This window comes from Schistocerca americana, chromosome 5 (genome assembly GCF_021461395.2).
Source record: "Schistocerca americana isolate TAMUIC-IGC-003095 chromosome 5, iqSchAmer2.1, whole genome shotgun sequence".
NCBI lineage: Eukaryota > Metazoa > Arthropoda > Insecta > Orthoptera > Acrididae > Schistocerca > Schistocerca americana.
Window position 1 is genome coordinate 705482828 of NC_060123.1, and position 23961 is coordinate 705506788.

Sequence of the window (23961 nt, forward strand, 5' to 3'; positions counted from 1 at the left end):
TTGATGCAGCTCTCATGAATGAAGCTAGTACGCTTTTATTTTTAATAAACGTACATTTTGTGCCGCTTTAAGCGAAATTTTCAATAACATGTGGAGAAGTGGGGCATCCCCTGTCCAAAAATTTAATGTGAGTGGAGGGTAATAAAAAACATTAAATGCTGAAGATGTTCCGCCCTTTCATTATTATTTATGTTATGACGTTCAATGACATAGACTGACAGTAATTGTGTAATGTGTGCCTCGGCATCTACTTGCACTCGGTGATTAGAGATGATGGGTGTCTCCTTCTGTTGTTGTGATCTATTTGTGCAGCCGGTATGCGAGGAGAGACACGCCGCTGAGTGTTACCGCAGGGCTGGCTGAATGGCCCAGAACTGTGGGAAGGCGGGGGCAGCCGGCGTGCGGGGGCCGGTGACCGCGCCAAGGGGGCAGCGAGCGAGCCCACCAGGTGACCAGCGGTGTAACACAGCGTGGCACATTGTTCCCAGTGCTAGCCACAGTGCTATTTACAAAATCAGGTGCTCTCTCATGATGGGCCGGTGCCCTCCGAGTGGTTCCCTGGCGTGAGAGAAGACTTTTTGGGGACCTGCAGGTGTTTGCGGGCCCGATGGCTGAGGACCTCTTTCAAGCGAACAATAATTGCTGCCGTTGAAAAACGTTAATCCCCAGAGTCAAAGGCAGTCCCTCACTGTTCGGTGTCCAATAGTTTGCAGTCAGTGCACCCGCTGTATTTTTGAGGTGTTTTACATCCCAAGTTAAGTCATATCCCGCGTGCACTGAAACTAAGCACCGTTATTAGAAATCAGATGGCAACGTGAGTTTTGCTTGCTTCCCACGAATTTTTGATTATGCAACTGGCGTGGAGATAATACTGCCGTATGTAACTGGCAGATTGCGTTTCTTCGAGGTGTCCCACGTGGAGTGGTTTTTTTTTCTTCTTTTTTATGTGAGTTGGCCCAGGAGTAAAGATTGAGGCGGAGCCCAGTCTTCAAGTGTGACGGTGTTAGGCCTGGTCGTGAACTCGCAGCGATGGCACCTGTGCTTGCGGCTCTGCCACAGAGAGGTGTGTTTACGCGTCACTTTACACTCCCAGCAGCGCGTCCTTTCCACTTGTAGCAGCAGGTGCTCACATAAAACACGGAGCACGGCCTAGCACTTTGCCAATTCACACTCACTCTCACATAAGACAAAGTCACTCAGATAGTGTTAATGTTCTTAGTCACAGAGGGAGACGTCGAATAGAGGATTCCAATCCTTCTTATCAACATTGTCAACCAACCACTTCTACTGACATAAATGCGATTTACAGGCATTTTACTGAATCTGTGTTCCTTTTCAAATTATGTTGGAACATCATAATCCATGGACGTCTATATTGCAACAAATCGGTTGTTTCAGTGAATAACCTTTCTCATTTCAATACAGAGGATTCCTTATTCATTTAGGAATTCTGGTTTTGTTTGTGACGTATTTCATGTCATTCATTGTTTTATCACACGCTGCCAACTTGGGGTTTATTACTAGGGCTGCACGGTATTAATACATGTTGAGATAGAGCTTAATGCACAGATTTTAGTAGCGTATCTTTAGGTGGTTTTGTGTCCCAGGACATTCGGTTGCAGAAATTAATAGCAGGTAGTTCCCACATTGCCATACCAATGGGGCATCTTGAAAGGGGAACAGAGCCTGGAACCGCATCAGTTGTCTCAGGGGGAAAAAAAAGAAAAAGAAAGAAAGAAAGAAAGAGAAATGGATCCTATGTGATCATTTGGTTATCTCCATACAGTTCAGTAGGAAAGCCAATAAGTGTATTCAGCCAATATCTTTTGCTTATTTGTGTTTGGGAATAATAAATCGTTGCTACACTTAATTAACCAGAACAAAGAACATTTAGTGGCCGATCTACCTCTATTAGTAAGAGGTCAATATTTTTGCAATCATTGTGACTAATTCCAAACACACTGTTAAAGAATTCATGTCATTTAATATGGAAGAGCCTGAGATGTTTCAGAGGAACATACGACTTCTCCCCTGCCTCACTATTTTGATTTACAACATGGAATTCAGTGATGGATTTACAGTTAGAATTTGAGAAGTTTTCATAGTATATCGGCATACGCTGATATTATTTGATACTAGTGATCTTAAGAGCATGTATATCCTTCTAACATAACATTACAGTGACAGTTTTTTGCTGTATTTTGCATCTTTCTTAAGAGCGGCTGGGCATTTTAATTAATACTGTTTACATTAAATTCTTTCTCTATTCATTACTGTAAACCTGTCGATGGTGTTAAGGTAAGTAAGGACTTGTCTTACAGTGCTTCTTTACTATGCAGAAGCTATTACCTATATAATATGTAAGATTCTGAATATAGAGCTATATAACAAACGTTTAACTGTCTTCACTTAAAAGGAAAAATACGACGGGAGATAAAACGAAGGTGTTCAGTTACCACTTCAAAAAATCTCTCTTACAAATAGATAAGGAACTGCTTAACGTGTAGAGACGTTATGGGTTGGGATTTGGGGTGGACATAATTAACACAAAGGCGTTTCTCGCTGCGGTGACATCTTCTCATTAAATTACAGTCACCAACATTCTCCTCCAAGTGCTATAATATTTTGTTGACGCCGACCTATATTAGGGAGGAACGATCATCATAATGCAATAACGGAAATCAGACCTCGCGTTTTTTCCCGCGCGCTCTTCCAGGTTGGAATAATAGAGAATTCATGTCTGACAATCATGTGTCCACCAAGTACATGACAGATATAACTCACTCGGTGTGTATTTAATACGACGGTGCCCAGCCGCTAGCAGGCATTTCAGTTTACCGAAGCAAGCAGCTCCTTCGCAGGACTACATCTGGATCAACACCTCACAGTGACACCGTTCTAGGCGCCGCGTGAACCTGGGAGTTACGCCTCAGTAGTCATTATGAACAGCCAGCCGTCACGTCAGAGCCTTCGCCTCTGACAGTGGCGCCCCGTAGACTCTGGGTATCAGGAATTGCTATTGCCACGTGTTAGTGGCTTCCGTGATTGTGTTCAGTGACTTCCGTGCAGTATTGGACCCATATGGACTTAGACTTTTACCATTAAACATTCAACAGTGATTGAAGTCTGACCCAGACATGCTTAATCCAAATGTTAGTGTATTTTACATTACCCACAGCAAAGAATTATTCAGTATCAGTTATTGATGAAGAAGATCATTTGTACTTACTCAGCTCATATTGCTAATTTCCTGCATCTGTTGACATTAGTTGCGAATCACTAATTTAATGCTAATTAAATGAAAGAATTTATGGTTTTATCTCTACCTGGGACTCTTGTGTTGTCAAACCATGTAAGGTCACTAGAGTTTTGGCGATAAGGGTAAAAGTTTACAAGTTTATATATATATGTGTGTGTGTGTGTGTGTGTGTGTAATAAAACAGTCCCCTCCTCATGAAGATGCTTATTTATTTACTGTTCATCATCAGACCGCTTACTGCTTGGGAGTCCGCTGAAACTGGCGAGGAGCAGGCACCACTCTTAGGAGATTTATAACCACTGATCCGGTCACCAGTATATTAAATAGACATGTTTATGTTGTTGGAGCTGTTTTAATATGCAAAAAATAACGTTTGTTATAACTGCTGACTTACCAATAAAAACAAGGTAAAATGTTTCAAAAAAAAGTTTTCATCCTTTCAGTAATGGCGACGAGGTTTGAAACATAATAGAGTCTGAATTCGTGACGGTTTCCAGTGTACTCACAATGCATTAAGAGAAATTTTTCACTCTTTAGCGCCATTTCGCTGCACAAATTACAAGTATGCTCATCACGTTTTCTTGTACCTGTGCCCTGCACTCGACCTTATTACCACAGCTGTTGTTTTCCGTATAGCAACTTGAGCAGTAAATTCTTCTGAAAGACTTGTTGCACCTGTACGATGCTGTCCCCCAGGCGGTGACGGCGCTACATCCCTCATTTCAGGCATTCGAAGAAGAGATGGCCATGTGGGCAGATCTCATCAGAGAGTTTGAGCACCGCTTCATGGCTTCCACTATTCAGGCTGACACTCGCAAGCGTGCTTCTCTGCTAGCTTACGCAGGAGCTAAAGCCTATCACATTGTTCAAATAATCAACATAGATGTAGGTCCTAGTACTGTACCATACGTGAAGTAAAGCACAACTAAATGCGTACCATGTGCCATGCAAAACGTATCGTGCTGACATGCATACTACACGTTCGGAGACGTCTTACACAATGACACATGACCTTTACACATGTCACATTGTCAGTATCTATTCGATACGCCTCAGATCGTGCACGCCCGCAGGCAGGCGATAGAGCAGCAGTGCAGAACCTGTCAGATGTAGGGGTTGCCTATCTGCAGGCGCCTAGGAATCGGTTGGGGATTGCCTCTGTACTCTGCTGTACTGTACAGGCGCATTTCTGTGAGCTATCTGGGGAAGTTATCCTTGCATTACTGAGCAACTGTTTTTTTTACCAGGTATCCAGCCTAGTTTACCAAATTGTCAACCAGACTAACATTAACTGTAATCTTTTAACAGTCATCTTACGACAACCGTTGGTATATATATATATATAAAGAAAATTTAAATAAATAAATCAGTTTATATTTGGACATTTATTTTAACATTGATCATTGTTCTGTTAAAATTTCAGCATATTAAAATTGATTCATAACTAAACTGGTGCCTTATTTAGGATTGTGAAAATGTGAGTTTGTAATCTTACGGAACACATCAAATATGGAGCCAAGATTGGGAGACTGCATTCATAAAATAACACACGAAGAACGCTGAAACATATGCAAGAGGAAATTAACCACAACCAACCGATTCAATTTTCACCCAAAGAAGTTACGTTTGTAGCGCAATCCTGTCCGTCATGAAATTACCACACATTGGTATACTAAATTCATACTAACTCTCTGTGAAATCTTCTCGAAAAGAATAGCTGAGGGCTACTTTGATGCTTACACCACATGCTTCACGAAGTCAACTTGGTTTAGACAAAGAGTGTAACTCCAAAATAAGTTTGATAATTAAAATAAATTACATCGAAACGCAATTTACAAAAGAAAAACCTCCAACTGGTTACTATCGTCATACTATTAACCTGATGGGTCAAACGATTATATAAGCACATGGTAATGGTCTCACAAAGTACCCCCCACGTGGGTTGAACATAAAGAAAAGTTGCTATATTGAAAAATATTGTCAAGACGAGACGTTATAATCTCATGCACATTTGCGTTTAAGATTGATGATCTTAGTTAGAGTTGCGGATCATCAACACGTGGTTCCACATTGCTCACAAAGTAGTGACAAAGCAACTACTGGAAGATATTCTGAACTTCACACTCGAATTACACTGCGTTGCAATTTAAGATAACAGAAGATATTTTAGATGTAAACCTGAAACAAATGTGATTAAATTTTCAGTTAGGCAGAACTTAAGAAATCCATTGTCCTATGGACTTAGTAGAGACGCGCTTACTCGGAGATTTTACCACTTCAGAAGGTCGCCATGGACAGACTGGCGTGGGCCCCTACCGAGGGTGCCTCACAAATACAAACGGAAGTGACCTGAGAGGCTGCTCCCTATACCAACATGACAAGGGACGGACAGGACCATATCAAGAATAGAAACTTCTTTGCTTTTAGAAAGAGTAGCTACCTGTTCTGACGTTTGTCCTACTGCTCTCTAGCAGACAGGCCTGTCTGCTACCATCAAGCAACTAGAAATACATTTGCTCATTCATCTCTTCACACAGAAGGGAAGAGGGATGACAGTATCTTATCATATACACTATATAAAAGAAAGCAGATGTAGATTCCATATGAGAGTGTCCCACATGAATTACATATAAACTGTTTTTTAAAGTGTAGTAGTCTGACAGATCGTTCTTGTTTATGTGTAAAAGTAACACGTTCCACTGTTCAGTCTCTTCCCAGATAGAGTCAGAAACACCACAGTAAATTTAGAAGTGGAATGTATGCGGTAAATGACAACAGATTTAAGAAATTAACATGAAAGGAATGCAAGAGAGACCTTTCAAGTGGCTCCGAGGGGTTGCCGAAATGGGATTTCTTTTCTGTTTCATTCACGCTTGTGTCAATGTTACCCTCCCCCTCCTCTGTCATCATGCCGCAGGAGGGCAGGGAACAGGAGTACCGAGAAAGCACGAACGCACCTCGCTGCTTCAGATCAGATTTAGATTTGGTCAAACGGTTTTGAACGGTCCCTAGTCGTTCCACTTTGTATGCGAAAGCAAAATTTGCTGCTGCAGCATCCTCCAAATTCATCAGATGACGTTATCTGGGTTTGCAGTCATACGATGTCCTTAGGGAATGATTAAATTGTCCAGGTGTTGTCAGCAGTGTCATAGATTTTCTAGAACGTGCATCTGCCGTATGCTGCAGTGCAGACTGTCGTTTTGGACCGCGGAACGTGTGTTAAACGACGCCACAAGGGAAGAGATGGTTTCACTCACCTCCTGAGGCTTTTCCATTGCAGATTCCTAGTGGCGGTGTGTCTGAAACGTTTTTGCGGCTATGTATAAGGAAACCGCTTGATGTGGGCGTCGCGGTTATGAATTCCGTCGCAGGGGCTACAAGGAAAGGCTTTAGATGTCAGTGGAGGCATCACACCGTGAAACATCCATGGGTGCGCTGATCAGAATTTTGGTGAAATTTGATGCCACTTTCACATGATTAAGCCACCTCACATTTCAAATCAACTTCATTTCATCCGCACGTGTCGACACCTCGATGTCTGAAGCGTCGCCAAGTGGTGGCGTGGCAGAGAGCCACGCCTTTCCACCATAACATAAGAGGGCTGCAGGCACTTTTGGGCACAGTTCACACTCCTACGTCGCAATGGGGGAAAATGACGCGACTTCAAAGAATTTCTTCAATTCTGGAGTGTGTATATACAGTATACTTTGTTGTAGGAGGTAGCCTAATCGAAGAAAAACTGATGTTATCTGATTTTATGTCAAACGTTCCTAAAATAAGACTGATACACTTGTGATGTAGTTACAACTATCTTGAGAGAAAGTTATCTGGATAATCATGTCTTTCGTATCATTTTAATTTTGCGTTATTCTAAATCATACACACATATTCGTTTTATTTACTTTTAAGGAAATGTATTGTGCTGTTCTTTGTTGACAAATTTTAGCGGAGCGGAACCAAGACTTCCTAGAAATTACACAACGAAGTTATCCAAATGTTGAAACTTAAACGAAAAGTAAGAAATAGACAAATGTGGTACCTCCTAGTTTTGTAAAAAAGGTTTACCTGCTTGAAAGTATACAGATTAACTAAAAAAATCTTAATTAGTGAACTGAAGAAAAATAACACAATGTGTTTTGGTCCGACGAGTGGGTCGCACTGTTGTATTCCTCATCTTTTGTACACGTTATGTAACGGTCCAGCCAAAGATCACGCTACATTGTTTCTCATCTTCGTATATCTTACGTAAAAGCTGACTTCCCTATTCAACAAGTACTTTCATGTCTTTATAGCAGTCATAATCTGAAAGAATGGCCGTTTAAACGTACCGAAAGTGGTAATTTCAATAAATGAGAGATTCTGCGATGTTGAATGGTATTTTTTTTCCCTAATTCATTATGAACCGTAACAGATCGCTGTTACGTCCTGACCATGCTGGTTAAAATTATGACCTATAGTATGTATTCTCGTGTTACCACCATTGTGTTCCCAGCTACCGGCAAAATGAGTGGTCTCTGCGCTGCCAGCTCTCTTCGACGATTCGCTTAAAAATCGTCCACGAGAGGAAAGCGAGTGAGCACCTGCGAATGTGGACCGGACACGACCGAATGCTGTACGCCCGTGTTCGCCTACCTGAGAGAAAGCTCCGTCGTCGATGTTCTTCACGCTTGCCGTTAGTGAAATGGAAAATAAAAGACAGAGGGTCAAAGTAATGAATTCGGCGTTCCGAAAGGAGAAAGGGATAATGTAGACGATTTTAGACCTATTTCTATACCATCAGTGTTTGCTAAAGTTACTGAAAAGGCTGTGTATGTAAGGATAATTGATCATTTTATATCACATAATTTCCAATCAAATGTACAGTTCGGCTTAAGAAACGGTTTAACAGCTGAAAATGCTATGTTCACTTCTTCCTGTTAGGAACTGGATGGGTTAAACAAAAGCTTTCGAACGCTAGGCATATTTTTTTATTTAACTTAGGCGTTTGATTGTGTTCATCACAAAATATTGCTCCAGAAGTTGGACCATTACGGAATGCAGGGAGTAGCTCACAATTGGTTCATCTCTTACTTTAACAACAGACAGCAGTGTTGAGAATGACTGCGACGTGGGGTCTGAGTGGGGTGTGGTCAAATGGGGGAGAGGGCGAGGGGATGCCCCAGGGATCAGTGTTGGGGCCACACCTGTTCCTTATTTTTATTAATGATAAGTCATCTAATATTACGGATAACTCTAAAATATTTCAGTTTGCTGATGACACTAGCTTGATACTGAAGAATTTAGTGCACAACATTGACTGGGTTTCAAATAGTGCAGTTCATGACATACGTTCCAAGCTTGTAGAAAATAAACTAACGCTAAATCACAGTAACACTCAGTTTTTAGAGGTTTTAACATACAATTCAACAAAATCCAACGTTTTAATTTCACAAAACGGGCATATGGTTAGTGAAACTGAACAGTTCAAATTTCTAGGTGTTCAGATAGATGCTAAACTTCGTGGGAAGCCCACGTTCAGGATCTTGTTCATATACTTCCAATTTTACTATTCGAACGTTATCTGAAGTAAGTGATCGTTTGACACAAAAATTAGTCAACTTTGCTTATTTTCATTCGATTATGTCGTAATGTACTGTATTTTGGGGTAACTCCTCCCATTCCAAAAGGATATTTTTGACTCAGAAACGGGCGGTTCGGGCAATAAGCGGTGCAAGTTCGCGAACCTCTTGTCGACCCTTGTTCTCAAGTCTGACACTGGCCTCTCAATATATACATTCTTTACTGTCGTTTCTTGTTAACAATATCAGCTTAATCCCAAGAATAAGCAGCTTTCGCTCAGTTAATACTATGCATAAATCAAACCTGCATTTGGATCGGACTTCCTTAACTCTTGTGCAGAAAGGTGTGCAGAATACTGCTGCATCCATTTTGAATAACCTACCACAAGAATTCAAAACTCTTAGCAGTAATCCACGCGCTTTCAAATCGAATGAAGTTTCCTCATGGGTCACTCCCTCTGTTCTGTTGAGGAGTTCCTTGAAAAATTAAGCTGAATCTTATGTTGGCTTGACTTTTTGGGTTCATAAACATTTTATTTTTATCTGATATTAGTTTTAAATTGTAATTTCCATGACTTGGAGATTTGCTGCTCAATTTGGTCCTACGGAACTTGACGTGCAGATAAAGTAAAATGACATTCCTCCTCCCTGGCTGAGCTGTTAATACGGGTCTCCATTGCAGTCACCACACGAACGCCGAAATGATAGACACTTTGGTAAGAGAAGACAACTGGACTTGATGGGACTCCTGTATGATTCTATACAGACTATTCAGAAGACCTTGCAAGGGTTGTAGCGACAGCAATCGTTGGACACTCGGTACCAAGCGACTGGAAAAAGGCGCAGGCCATTTTTGTTTGCAAAATGGTACATGTAACTACAGACAATATTCCAACGTCATTAGATTTCAGAATCAAATAGAAGACCTTTTATGATCTCCCTAGTTAGCTGCTTACTTTGCTAGTCTCGCTCTGGTCAGCTGACGCTTTTGTAAGTCCCGATATGGCCGCAACCGCGCGACCGCTACGGTCGCAGGTTCGAATCCTGCCTCGGGCATGGATGTGTGTGATGTCCTTAGGTTAGTTAGGTTTAAGTAGTTCTAAGTTCTAGGGAACTGGTGACCTCAGAAGTTAAGTCCCATAGTGCTCAGAGCCATCTGAACCATTTGATATGGCCGCCAATTGTATTTGTCAGTCTCACTCTCTCCAGTTTAGTCTTTTGTTAGACCTCACTCTGCAGGTGCTATACCGACTCGCAATTGAATCTTGTGGAGGAACTTATCTGGGTCCTTCTGATCCCATACGAAGACGTGAATAGTAAGTGTGTGAAATGTCTAGGAGCATGAATTACCCAACTTAGAAATCATGTTCAGTGCTGTAACATAATCGTTTGTGCAAAGTCTCGTGCATAGTCTGTGGTATAAGTTCCACGTCACTTAGGAGCATCGCCCTAAGTTTTGTAGTTCCAGTACGTTAGTGATCTGAGAAGAGCATGGTATTTAAAGTTCCTGGCAGATGAAAGTCACTGTACAAGAACGGCATTTAAATCCATCAAACGACCTTCCGAGGGTGGTGTCGTAACTGCCTGAGCCGTCGCGGTAGACTCCTGCTCTCCAACTTCGACAAACTGCTTTTCCTTTCAGTACCTTTAATCTAACGAGGCACGCGAGAGTGATGCTGGAAGGCAGGACAAGTACAGCGATGGGGGTGACCCATTAGCCGCGCCTGAGCGGCCCCATCGCTGCCAAAGGGAAGTCTGCCTGTCAAAGCCGCGGAATTTCAAAATGACGCACACACCACTGTAGACTGAAAAATTAATTCGGGAAAAATCCGTTAGGTTGTAGCTAAGCCGTCTCTCCCACATAGGGCGACCAGATGCAGTTGTTTAAAAAGGAGGACAAACAGCTTCAAAAAGAAGGACAATGGAAGAAAAAAGAGGACACATCAAACGGGTCAACTGCAGACGCGGATACCACGCGTCAACTTTGGACAAGTCGCGTGACTGCCGGGAATTACCGGTAAAACTAGTAGTTAATTGTTACTGATGGTCAGGTGGTGGTTAACTGAGCAATACAAAAAAATTAAAAACATTGATTGTGGTGACAGTGTGGCGCCAATTGTTTTGTTATGTCAACAACACGCAATTGTTTACAAATCGAAAAACGTAAGACCATTCACGTCCCTTCATTCGACGCACCGCTACCAACATCTCCAATTCAAGCAGCAGCCGACGACATGTAAACTGCACTTTAACCTTCCGAATACAAATAAATTGAATGACTATTGGCCACGCACTAAGACGTACGTTTCAGCTCCACATATCTTACATTCCGCTTCAAATTCATTTCTCCCTTTCTTGAAAGCTGGATATTTGCAGAAAGACATAAGAAAATGTACACTTTCGTTTAGGCATAGCCAAATATTTTACATAACACACTCGGTTAAAAATTACACTCACAAATCACACGTGCACTACAGGAAGCCAAGCCAATACAAAGCCAAGATACGAAACGAAAATGTTAAATAATCGATATTTGCATTCGCTTATAGGTCTATCAACGACAACATCGACGATCCTGGTGCCACCTACTAACGCCGCCTTCGTGCGTGTTTATCACGAAGGCTGTGCCAACAGTTAAAGTATTTAAGAAAAGAGGAATAGAACGGACGGAATTGTAAATTTAACTGTATTACGCTCAACTTTGCGAAAAAGTCGGACATTGTAAAAATCCGCCCGGACCCCGGACAAGGAGCTAAAAAGGAGGACATGTCCGGATTAATCCGAACGTCTGGGTACCCTACTCCCACATATTTTACCAGAAGTGCTAATTCTACAAGGTATCCCGCACAACATGTTTGAAAGTTTGTATAGTGGAGCAAAGGTGCTGGTGAAAGTAAGCCTGTGAGCAGTGTCTGGACTGGTAAGAGTGTTCCAGCCAGGGGCGAGGTCCCGGGTTCGACTCTGGCTCTGGCAGTCTGCTTTAACCTGACACCAGGTATCCACATAATGCACGCACTTCTGTAGACTGAAGCATTCAGCCCGACTGGAGTGCCCTTAGTAAGCAGCCGACATATGCAACATTTACTGAACAAGTGCAGCCCTCGTTCGTACAGCTCTCATTGTGACTGCAGAATGGAGTAGCGTTAGCCAGTTCTTGCATGTCTTTTCCTCTTCCACTAACTCCCTCGGCAGCCTGCCCCCGCAGCGCTCAGCTCTGGTGTCGACACCAGCGGCACCCTCCCCTCCCCCCCTCCCACCCCACCCCCTCCTCTGTAACCGCTCCCCCCGCCCACACTACTCCACCTTTCCCGTATCCATCTCTGAGGCTAATTTCAACTGCACACTTTCTGAAGAAACGTGCATTTCTGTTACGAAAGACTTGGTTTTGCCTTCGCACTGAAGCCTCAGATATTGTGAAACCTCTCGCATCTCTGAAGTAATGACTTTGAAACTACCAGGAACTCGCGACGTGCGAGGCTATACTTATCTAACTGTACGTTCCAAAGGATGCAAAACACTTTAAAGGAAGAAATAGTTGTTGAGCACTGATGTCGGCTAGGGTTTCGAGCAGATACTGAGTCAGTGTTTGAATCACGTGTAGCAGTTTTATGACAACACATGATAAGTGGATGAGGAAGTTTCTGTGCTGGGTTAACGTGGATTCACACTTCCGGAACATCACCGTCACTTTACCGTCACGTTTTTGAACGTTGAGGGGCAGAGGAATTCCGGAGCATTTACGCTGCACGGCGTGTTAACGTCGAAAGAACGTCGTGGCGTTCAGATAGTTGATGAAATACTCACCAGAGGCTCTATTTCGTAGTCCATGGTTGATTGCTATAAAGTTCCGAAATCTAGTTTAAACCAGCTTGCAATGATTGCTGTTGCAGCTGATGACGAGGAACAGAGAGCATAAAGACTCTGGGTTCCAAAAAGTTAAAATAAATCGATACTGTGGAGGACAGTTCCACACTCTTCACAAGGAGCTCGAAGAGAAGGAGTCATCCTTCTATAACATTTCACAATTTCTAAGCAACACTTTTTTCCTGTTGAACAAGATATGAATAAAAATTAGGAAGAGAATTTCAAGATTTAGGCGTCCAATATCACCTCGACAGAAGCTGATGGTTTACCTGCGGTGTGTCTAGATAGGCTGTTAAGTGTACTTGAACTCTGGTTACATATATTCCTGCTGTTCATCGTTAATTTATTAAAAATCTTGTTTTAGACGTCTGCATGCCGCAGCAGCTTTACTTCCGGATTTTCTTTCCGCTATTTCACTATGAAAACCGTGAGTATAGCACATTGGACAAAATATCTATCGTTTATTTTTCAACGTAATCCTTCAGTGTATAAAATATATTACATTAACTTAGTATTGTCTTCCAGTGCATATGCAGATCCCCTTAGCAGTAGCAGTCAGTGGGGACTACTTTCCCGTCTATTCACACTGTGCTCGCCAAGTAGGCCAGACTATGGCCCGTCGAACTATTCATTGCGAGAAACCTTGACGTGACGCGTCGACGACGTGCCGTTGACGGCGTGTGTGAAGGCCGCCATTTGAACTACAGAGGAGAATCCTTTTCCACAGCCCCACCCACCCGCAGCTAGCCCTTCCGCCAGCGGGGTGCGTTTCAGCGGCGCGGCGAACGCCCTCTTCAGGGCTGACCCTTTCCTGTAGACGCGGTCCACCACCCGCCAGTCGATCACCGACTCTGTAGGAGAGAGTCCGCTATAGCAGCAAACAAGGATCACCGGCTGCTCGCCTCCTACCACCTGCACGCAGCACATCGTGTTTTCTCCTACCTAAGTGCCGCCGTTCCGCCTTCAGCTACCGGACAATGAAAAACAGAACCTTTCAGTTCTGCAGTTATAGCAGTAAATATACTTCCGTCCCTGCGAAAATGTCTTTTATTAGAAGCGTTTCAGAAGAAAGCTTAGTCTTTTCCATGTACCTGTAACTTCCCACGATAAAATTGCTGAAGATGGGGTTTTATCCTCATCAGTAAATGACATTTTGGTAGAGGTCTTGTAACATGTCCAGTGCCTTCATTGGAATTGTATTTTCTTAAACGTCTTTGATTCACTTCTAAATAAACCTTGAAATTTTCAATAATTTCAGGGATTATGTGAAACTGATGGTGATGTCGACTTCAAGATACCAAACAGTATTTCTAGTAACAACTTTACTGCGTGAGGCGTAGATCAACGAATAATTAATGTACGTGAAATACATTCGCAGCTGAAAATATGAACAATCGTCGGCTGGGTAATGGAAAGACGAAACGAAAGTTTGTGGCCGACTGGGATTCCAATCCGGATTTTCCGCTTACAGCAAGCGACCACCTCATCGTCAGGCTATCCGGGCACGCCTCAGAGCCAGATGTAAACCGTCGTCAGCCATGTGTCTACTACCTGCACTACTACTTACATTATGTATATCTCCGTACATGGGACACATTTTAATTGAAAGTCGTTTGCCCAGTGTCGGCGGATAAATATAATATTTGAGCTGCCTGTGTTGCTCGTAAGTACGACGAAGTGATCCTACAGATATGCATGCACGTAGGAAGGAACATTGCATCGTACTTATAAGCAACACAGGTGCTGCAGTTTCGTATCTAATAATTGCAGGGTGAGTATAGAAAGATGAAACGCGAAAGTGCAACCGTTGAATGGACAAGGAATAGAGTCTCCGAAAACTATTAAGGCCAACTTTCTGATAACTAAGAGTTTCCCTAAGCGTTCCAAGTTGGAAGGAACATTGCATCGTACTTATAAGCAACACAGGTGCTGCAGTTTCGTATCTAATAATTGCAGGGTGAGTATAGAAAGATGAAACGCGAAAGTGCAACCGTTGAATGGACAAGGAATAGAGTCTCCGAAAACTATTAAGGCCAAGTTTCTGATAACTAAGAGTTTCCCTAAGCATTCCAAGTTGGAAGACCATTCATTAAAGCATCTTTGTTGAATGTGAAAGATGTAAACACAATGAAAAACTTCATGTATATTATACTGTCCAAGTGAATGTTGTGCAGACACAGAGGAAAGGAATAATTGTGTAACAAAAATACTTGGGCAAAAAGCAAGATGATTTCCAGGTCCGAACAGAGCAATATAAGAAAAATTAAACAACCTCAAACGGAATCTATTAGATAGAAGGCAAGAGTTTTAAGGTAATGATAACTGTAGTGCGACGGAATATGCTGAATTAGCAAATCGATATTTGTTGTTAAGTAGGTATCACATTTTATCAGTTAAGATGGCAGATACTAACGGTGAAAACCAATGGACAGAAAATTTACCAGCATATGAACAATTAATTATATATTTGTATAGTGAAAGAGATGAATCAGAAACACAGATATTTAATAACGCAAACAAGGACGATCCAGAGAAATTACAGACGAGATGTGTAAAGCCACTTGATGCCTGGAGAGACAGTTGCGCGCACGCCCAGTAACGTACGCAGTCTCTCCCACGGCTGCCGGCAGCTCCGCCTTTGCAGGTCACTTCCCAAGTCCTTCCTCATCCACTCCGCTGCACACTTGTATCACTCTGCTCCATTTCAGTTGGACTGCAGTCCTTTCCTTACTTCGTTTCTCTGGTTATCAGTTTTTTAGTACCTCCCAATATCCATGCATTCACTGGTCACCCAGTAGCTGTCACTTTCGCCTTTTAAGTTCAGATCTCAGTGACGAGCAGAGAAAGGAAACTAATCTCGACGATTTCATTGTAGCGAGGTTCTGGTAGGACATTTTAGTGGAGCGTCGTTCGGGCCTCTTCAGTGGTCCACGCGGGAGCCTCCCTGCCTGTTCTCGTGTTTCCGTAGATGGCGCCGCCACCTCGTTCTGGAAAACAGTTTCCAATGCTGGGAAGTGCCTTCCAATCTGCATTTAAATGGAAGTGGCTGCCATATTTATCAAACGAATGAAACAAATAAATGCACGAATACGCAAGGCCTGTCACCTGACGGTAGTAAATTACATTAAAATTACCTTAATTATATGTACGTATGTTTTATGAAACAAAAGCTGATCTGTAATTCCACTTTAAACCATTAGAGATGGTTTCCACATTATTTTATTCAGTTTGGTGTAACTAATTAGAAGTATACTGAAGGGGGATGTAACGGAAAATATAAACATTTACTTAAAAAACCATTACAGCCATATTTGTTAATGTACAACTCTACAATTTTGCATGTGTAAAGAAAAAGAGCTGTGTTTTAACGGAATAATATTATAAAATATGCAGGGTTAATATTTTTCCAGAAATTTGAATTTTTTATTTTCATTTTTATTAAAGGCCTTAACTCAAATTCTAATCATGCAATTAATCTGAAAACTTTATTGTAGTGTCCTAAGAAGGTTATAAGACCACTGACCTACCGTTATTAATTTATGGTACAAATTGTATCATTAAAAGAGTTTGACAGAGCACTGAAGACCTGAGTCGAAACAAGGCCCCGGGAGTAGACAACATTCCATTAGAGCTACTGACGGCCTTGGGAGAGCCAGTCCTGACAAAACTCTACCATCTGGTGAGCAAGATCTATAAGACAGGCGAAATACCCTCAGACTTCAAGAACAATATAATAATTCCAACCCCAAGGAAAGCAGGTGTTGACAGATGTGAAAATTACCGAACTATCAGTTTGGTAAGTCACAGCTGCAAAATACTAACACGAATTCTTTACAGGCGAATGGTAAAACGGTTAGAAGCCGACCTCGGGGAAGATCAGTTTGGATTCCGTAGAAATATTGGAACACGTGAGGCAATACTGACCTTACGACTTGTCTTAGAAGAAAGATTAAGGAAAGACAAACCTACGTTTCTAGCATTTGTAGACTCAGAGAAAGCTTTTGACAATGTTGACTGGAATACTCTCTTTCAAATTCTAAAGGTGACAGGGGTAAAAAACAGGGAGCGAAAGGCAATTTACAATTTGTACAGAAACCAGAAGGCAGTTATAAGAGTCGAGGGGCATGAAAGGGAAGCAGTGGTTGGGAAGGGAGTGAGACAGGGTTGTAGCCTCTCCCCGATGTTGTTCAACTTGTATACTGAGCAAGCAGTAAAGGAATCGAAAGAAAAATTCGGAGTGGGTATTAAAATCCATGGAGAAGAAATAAAAACTTTGAGATTCGCCGATGACATTGTAATTCTATCAGAGACAGCAAAGGACTTGGAAGAGCAGTTGAACGGAATGGACAGTGTCTTGAAAGGAGGATATAAGATGAACATCAACAAAAACAAAACGATGATAATGGAATGTAGTCAAATTAAGTCGGGTGATGCTGAGGGAATTAGATTAGGAAATGAGACACTTAAAGTAGTAAAGGAGTTTTGCTATTTGAGGAGCAAAATAACTGATGATGGTCGAAGTAGAGAGGATATAAAATGTAGACTGGCAATGGCAAGGAAAGCGTTTCTGAAGAAGAAAAATTTGTTAAAATCGAGTATAGATTTAAGTGTCTGGAAGTCGTTTCTGAAAGTATTTGTATGGAGTGTAGCCATGTATGGAAGTGAAACATGGACGATAAATAGTTTAGACAAGAAGAGAACAGAAGCTTTCGAAATGTGGTGCTACAGAAGAATGCTGAAGATTAGATGGGTGGATCACATAACTAATGATGAAGTATTGAATAGAATTGGGGAGAAGAGAAGTTTGTGGCAATACTTGACAAAAAGAAGGGACTGGTTAGTAGGACATGTTCTCAGGCACCAAGGGATCACAAATTTAGCATTGGAGGGCAGCGTGGAGGGTAAAAATTGTAGAAGGAGACCAAGATATGAATACACTAAGCAGATTCAGAAGGATGTAGGTTGCAGTAAGTACTGGGAGATAAAGAAGCTTGAACAGGATAGGGTAGCATGGAGAGCTGCATCAAACCAGTCTCAGGACTGAAGACCACAACAAACAAAACAGAGTTTTTAATTTTGCACTTCCAAAATTAACTTTTTTTCTACATACAATCATCTAAAAATCAGAATGTAATCACAGAATCTCATATTTTTTAGATCCAGGGAGACAGAAACTCGTTGCGAACAGTTCCTGAAAATTTCATGGCATTAGCGCATATACTTTCTGAGAAAAGGCTTCTAATAACGTAAAAGATGTAAAACAGAGAAAATGAGGTTCAAAAATTTTCTTCTTACATGTAATAAGCTTACCTCAATTTTAAAATTCTCCATACTCATACTCCTCATCCACCAGGTTTCTCTTCTCTCCTCTTCGAATCTGCCTAGCCTGTATTTGCAGGTAAGACACTTATCTGTTACCTTTCTTGACCCTGCTGTCTTCGATAGTGTAAATTCCTTTTGTTGTAAACACACCAGGATCCTATCAACTCTCTTCAGCACTTCAATTCTTCCATAATTCCCGTTTTTTCAACATAAAACGGCATCATAGACACCAATTTTGAGTACTTGTCAGTGGATAGTTTGTGAAAAAAAATTGCCCACACATCACGCACACCCCATTGGCTCTAAATTACGTGTGTTTGTTCTGATAGCTCTCCCATAAAATATCTTAAGAGAATCAATTTCTTTCAGAGTAAGCCTGCCTTTCCCTCCGAACGGTTTTCCGTCCTCAAGTACTTCACCTTTCTTCTCTTTCAGCAAGCGACGAAGCCTACCATCAAGCCGCTTTCGGATGTGTCCAACACATTGCAACTTTTTTTGTTGCATTGTACGGATTTTTATCTGTTACAGCTTTGAACGAAGAATTACAAATTAATTTACAAGCTATTCCCAAGCTTCTTCCTTTAACAACAATCACGCATTCCGAATTATACAGCAAACACATGAACATGAAAACTTTATAGCATTTCGAGCTGCATCAGTTTTTTTGTTGGTAAATCGATTTCCATCACCAAGGTATTTAGTGTATCAAACACCATACTGGTCCTCAGATCTGGAGAACATCCTCATAACTGCAGCAGCCTCTTTGGCCCCACTTGACCCACTATAACTTTTAGAGCATGCTACTGCATGCTTTTCTTGCCACAGTTTCTCACTGTCTTCATTGTTGAACATTTTCCTTGTTGCACACTGGTGGCAGTATTTATACATACATCTAAAACTTTACCAATAAGAGATGCAACTCCATACAGAAATGTGTGACCCCTTTTCGTCCAAGTCCCATCTACAGACTCACATTTGTAGGAGATTCACTGTCATGAATATCTACCTCAGGATCTATTTCTTTTTGGCTTATTTCCAGCAATTCCTCCATTGCGTTCTTCATAGAAACTTTGGCAGTATCGCATGCAGCATCAGACATTTTTTAATTATTTTTTCAAACCTAGCACAAGATGGAGGCATGTTCAGAAAACCAGACAATAAATTACATCCTTCCCTGCCCTGTCCAAGGCATCTCAGATCATATGCTACCTAAAATTGCTTTCGTAGGTACCTGCGTCAATTTTTTTTTTTTTTTGAGCAGGAAAATAAAACTTCATAGCCACACGAATTACAAATTAATTTACAAGCTATTTCCAAGCTTCTTTCTTTAACAACAATCACGCATTCCGAATTATACAGCAAACACATGAACATGAAAACTTTTTAGCATTTCGAGCTGCATCAGTTTTTTTGTTGGTAAACCGATTTCCATGACACGTCCGTTTCCTAAGCACTGTTTTTCCACCATAAATCTTCAGTTCCGCGTAAAGGTTTGCGAATTCAAGCTTCTCCTTTAGGCAAGAAAGTTTTCAGACAAAGATATAGATGTCAGCCAGAGATATAGATGTCAGCCAGAGATATCGAAAGAAAATAGCCTTCACACTGACAAAAATTCCGCTGAAGCAAGCAGTTTCCCAAATGTCAGAAAAGGTGGAGTGCCCGCCAGTGCAGAGTCAATCAGTTTAACAATTTTAAGGCATTTCTAAAGCTGCTATCACGTTAAAATTCACACACAACATGGAATTAACTGTATAGATCACGAAAATAATATTTTTGAAAAATCGTTTCTTTGGACCAAAATCCGATATCCCCCTTAAATTGTGTACAGCGATGACTCCCTTTCCAGCAAGGTGAGGACTAGTGTGAAGTACGTGAAGGGGAACAGAATCGCCAGGTTTGTGAGGTTAGCGGCAAGTCATCGACAGACCCTTGCGTATGTCAGAAACAGCTGTACCGGGTTGCATTGCCGATAATCAGCTGGCTCCCTGTAAAATTGTGTCAGTTCAATTACAGGTGCTTCGAAGTGGATAACGACTTTCATTTATTGAATAGGGGATGCCCTAGCATATGTGGGAGATGGGTGTAATAACTCACAACATGATAAAATAGGGTGTTTCATCAAACTACTGAAAGAAACATTAATCACTATAAGAACCTATATATTACAACTTGCTATCGAGTCATGTTAATACAGGAACACAAGTACATGAAATCAATACATTCATGGGGTATTAATACAAGTTAACAATGGAATTAAAGTAACAGTACCTTGGCTAAGGTCAGGTAATGAGGTGGAGATGAATGCATTAATGTCTATACAATATCGGGGAGACGGTTAACCCTTCTGTGGTTGATAGGATACATATGTCCCAAAAAAGTAATATCCTGTTCTGATCGTTGATGTCTGCATCTCATATCTACCTGGTGCTAGCATGCAGTGTGTGTTTAGAACTTACAGGCGCTCAGTGGTGATGTTATCAGCGCCCTCCACACATTGAAAGAAACGAACGTGGATAAATTACGAAAGTGTAGTCATAAGAGCTAAGAGAATGGAGAAAGCGTAAAAGGTGCTATACAGGAGATTAAAAAAGATGTAAACCGACAGAGGAGCTAAAAGAGAGGCACAGGAAATGTCACCGCTCACCATTCAGAAAAAGCATGGGTATGCCTGTCACCTTGTTAACATATTAAAACCACATCCCTAAAATCTTGGGAAAAATGTTGGACAGTTCACAAAACTGTAAAACTCTAACTACATTCGTTTGAACGTTGCCTAAGATAGAGTGCAAATCCGTCAGCGAATCAGTGGCGGACGGCTGGTCGGAAAATAAAATATAGTCCAATAAAATGTGGTGGCAAATTATCTGTACTCACGTTGGAGCACCCCACAGCCGTTGTAGTATCAGACAAGGAATTTAGCACCTGAAGAATGTCTCATGTGCTCCAGCGCCCACAAGATCACGTCCTCGAGGACACTATGAGAGGTGGCATGCCTTTCCGATGCACGCAGTGACTTGCCCCCTCTCATATTTATATCTTACTCTGAGTAATTCGATTTTGCGAAGTATAGCCTAGTATGGTTATTACAAGGCTAGTATTGAGAACCACGGTCACTGTCGTGGGGGCGGTAATGTTCTGTGTTTGGCTTCTACGGGTGTTCTTGAGAGAGTCTTGCGTTTCGGTCGGAATAGGTTACAAGACTGAGCTCTCGCTGCCTTCCGTTGGCTCTCTAATATACTTTCTGTTGTGTCTAGAGAAGACAGCCTAGACACAATGAGAGAAAGCCGAAAGGCACGCGCTAAGCTACAGCAGGATGGCGTGAGGTCTGAAACAGGATACGTAATGAATGCTATAAAGAAAAGTACGTAGCTTCTGGAATACTTAACTTTAATCCATCCTTTTGGTACATCTGGAGATTGTGGCGATACAAGTGAGACTCTTTAGATACATGCAGTGTTACTAATGGCGCCTTGCTAGGTCGTAGCCATTGACTTAGCTGAAGGCTATTCTAACTACTGGCTCGGCTAATGAGCTATGCTTCGTCCATGTAGTCGCTAGCAAAGTCGTCCGTACAACTGGGGCGAGTGCTAGTCCGTATCTCGAGACCTGCCTTGTGGTGGCGCTCGGTCTGCGATCACACAGTGGCGACACGCGGGTCCGACATGTACTAATGGACCGCGGCCGATTTAAAACTACCACCTAGCAAGTGTGGTGTCTGGCGGTGACACCACATTCCTCCCCCGCAAATCGGCGAACGGTCGTGTTATAAGGCTTCCGCCCGCCGTGGGGAGGACCCCATGTTGACGTATGCGATGAGGTGGGGAGCCTAACAACAGGCGAGGCTGTGCAACCCGCACCCGGCCATTCGGTCCGAGGGGATCTAGGAAACGCCTGAAAACCTAGTCCAGGGTGCACGTCAACATGCGGTGTATGCGCCCGTAAAGAGACAGGAGGGGCCGAAGGGTCGACCTCCATTGCGTCGGGGTACCCGACGCGCTAAGACGGCATGTGGTCCGGAGCGGGCAAGAGTTCCATGGCGGAGGACGGCTGGTCACGGGAAGCGGTCGGCGGCGCGTGACCCAGGGAGGCGCGTGGCGGCTGCAGCGAAGCGTCCATTGCGGGCGGCGCCGGCTGGAGGACAGGCGGAGGCGGCAGCGGCGCGTCGCCATGGGGCAAAATGGAAGGCATCGTCGGTAACACCTGGGGATGAGGCGAGCCAGTAGATGGGTCCCCAGGGCGCTGACCGGACGGCACCGTCGCTGAAAGCAAACGGGGAGCGGCAGAAGCCGTGCGACGACATAGGCGCAGCTGATTGAGATGCCGACGCACCTCACCAGAGGCCCCCAAAACCAAATACATCGCACGGCCGAGGCAGCGAAGAATGCGCTCTGCGAGCCAACGCTGTGAACAGCGATAGTTGCGATAGAATACAACGTCGCCTGGAGCAAAAGCAGGAGTCTGCCGCTGCACAGGAACCTGATGCGGCGGGTGCAGCAAAGACATCAAGGTTCGATGAGGACGACCGTGGAGCAACTCAGCCGGCGAGCGACCATCTCGGGGCTGAGAGCGATACGATGACAAAAAGAGCAACAACGCATCCTCCCGAGAATGCGACTCCTTCAACTTCAACATCTGTGACTTGAAAGTCCGGACCAATCGTTCAGCGGCACCGTTTGACTGAGGCAAAAACGGCGCGGATGTCAGATGTTGAATACCATAGGCCTGGCAGAATGACTGGAATTCTGCGGACATGAATTGTGGGCCATTGTCGGAAACAATAGTGTGAGGAAGACCTTCAATGCAAAAGATAGCAGACAACGCTTGGATGGTGGCAGTTGACGTCGTGGAAGGCATCCGGACAACAAAAGGAAACTTACTAAAAGCATCTACCAGAACCAACCATCGAGCATTCCAGAATGGACCAGCAAAATCGATGTGCAAGCGTTGCCAAGAGCAAGTGGCTTTCGGCCATGCAAAAAATTTCCGCGGTTGCGCGGATTGTTGTTCGGCACACGCCATGCAAGAAGAACACATATTCGTAATCGCAGCATCGATTCCGAACCAAATACAGTGCTGACGAGCAAGTTGTTTCGTTCGCACTATACCCCAATGTCCTTGGTGAAGAAGCCGTAAAACAGAGGACTGTAACGAACGTGGGACCACGACTCTGGACTGATCATTATCAGAACGCAACAACAAAGCACCACGTCGAACAAAAAGTCTCTCCTAATGAGCAAAAAATCGGCTAACCAACGGATCCTCGATCCGTGACTTTGACAAAGGCCATTGCGTAGCAACAAAACGCAGAACGGTAGCAAGGACAGGGTCAGCAGCTGTGGCTGTAGCTACACGACGAAAATCAATCGGAAACGATTCGACCACGTCATCGGTTTCCGAATCAATGAACATGCAAGCAAGTTCGTAAGAATCGAATTCTCTATCCTCAGCAACAGGCAAACGGGACAACGCATCGGCGTTTCCGTGCTTAGCAGTGTACCGATACAAGATATCGTAGCGGTACTGCGAGAGGAAAATAGATCAGCGAATGAATTTCTGCGCTGTACGGGGAGGTGCAGGCTTGTTCGGATGAAAAAGCGACGTCAAAGGTTTGTGGTCTGTGATGATGGTAAAGTGACGACCATACAAGAAATCATGAAACTTTGTAACACCAAAGACGAGAGCCAAACCTTCTTTCTCTATCTGCGAGTAATTTCTTTGCGCAGACGAGAGCAATTTCGTCGCAAAGGCAATAGGGCGATCATGCGACCCATCTTTGTGCGCAAGCACAGCACCGATCCCGAAATACGATGCATCTACCATCAACAAAAGGGGTTTCTGGGGATCGAATGGCGTAAGGCAAGTATTAGAAAGCAACGCCGATTTCAACTGGCGAAAGGCGCGTTCGCATGCCGTCGTCCAGACGAACGGAAGACCCTTACGGCGTAAGCTATGAAGCGG